The following is a 1,462-nucleotide window of genomic DNA, read 5'->3' as shown; positions in this document are numbered from 1 at the left end:
GAGGATCCTGCGACACATATGGAAAAATTTGTCACTTATTGTTGTTCTATCCCTTTAACAGCTGGAGTGACACAAGATCAGGTAAAGCAGGTGCTCTTTCCCTTTTCTCTAAAGGATGGAGCTGCAGAATGGTTGAGAGACTTAGATATGGCTGATCAAGGAGTAACTGACTGGAATACTCTAGATCTTGCTTTCTATAAGAGGTAATTTCCACCACAGAAAACCAATGCTTTGAGAAATCAGATTACTAGCTTCAAGCAGACGGCCACAGAAGATTTGAATGAAGCGTGGGATCGCTTCAAGAGATTAGTGCGTTCGGTCCCCCATCATGGTTTTGAGAAGTGGTTTCTTTGTAACCAATTTTATAATAGGTTATATGATGATCACCGTAATTTATTGGACTCTTCAGCTAATGGGAGATTTCAGGACAACACTACATCTGATGGCGCATGGAAATTAATTGATCGATTTCTACTCATACTTGTAAAGTATGGAAATCCAAGGAGAAGTGTCAGTGGAAGTGGGGGAGACAGTGGTATTGCAGCACAGCTGGAGGCTCTTTCTGCCCAAATTGTTGAGATGAAGACTACCCAATCATTGGGTAATAGAGAGAGAGTTCATGCTATGAGTCAACAATAAGAGGAGTCTTGTGCTAGATGTGGATTAGACGGTCACAATGCAGCTGAGTGTTTGAGCACATTAGAGCAGGTTAATGCTTTTCAGTCTTACAGACAAGGTACAAAAGGCACACCTTTCTCCAACTTTTACAATGAAAGAACGAAGGAGCACCCTTTCCTTCAATGGTCTAGTCAGAATGTGCAAAATTCGCAGCAACAACAACCACAAAAGAATACTTATATCCCTCCCAACAATCGTGGTAATCAGTCACAAGGAGGATATCAAAGGCAAAATCAAGGAGGTCAGCAGTTTAACAATCAATATCAACAACCTCCTCAAAAAACTCCTCAACAAGCTCCAAACAATGAGATGGCAGAGTTGCGCAGTCTCTTGCAACAAACGTTGTCAATGCAGCAAAAGCAGACGACTCAAATTTCTGAGCTGATTGCCCATAATAAGATGTTGGATACCCAGGTGGCTCAGATGGCAATTCAAAATCCCTCAAAGCAGTCCGGAGGTCTTCCTCCTCAAGGTAAACAAGCTCACGAGCAAGCTAATGTCATTCAATTGAGGAGCGGTACCACATATGCAAATTCGAGTCGCAAGCCATGATGAAGAATTTCCCACTAATCATAATGAGGTACCCTATATGCATCCTAAGGGATTGAGTAGTTTGGAGCTGAGTGATAATGAAAAAGAAGCTGACGAAGTTGAAACACGAGCTAAGAATAAAAACGAAAAAAATAAAAAAGATGAATCTGCCAAGGTTCCTCGATCGAGTAGCACCAAGCTCGATCGAGGAACTTCCGTGCTCGATCGAGTGACATCAGGACTCGATCGAGGA

General features: G+C 42.2%; 1 non-coding gene across 1 annotated transcript; it reads right to left on the bottom strand.

The window, feature by feature from the left end:
* Positions 1-226: 226 nt before the first annotated feature.
* On the bottom strand, positions 227-335 carry LOC141639103 (small nucleolar RNA R71). The gene has a single exon (XR_012542367.1). It is a non-coding gene; the product is annotated as a small nucleolar RNA R71 (small nucleolar RNA).
* Between the last annotated feature and the right edge of the window lie 1,127 nt (positions 336-1,462).

Source organism: Silene latifolia, unplaced genomic scaffold (genome assembly GCF_048544455.1).
Source record: "Silene latifolia isolate original U9 population unplaced genomic scaffold, ASM4854445v1 scaffold_275, whole genome shotgun sequence".
Classification (NCBI taxonomy): Eukaryota; Viridiplantae; Streptophyta; class Magnoliopsida; order Caryophyllales; family Caryophyllaceae; genus Silene; species Silene latifolia.
The sequence above is the reverse complement of the archived record's forward strand: the minus strand, read 5'-3'. Positions and strand labels throughout refer to the sequence as shown.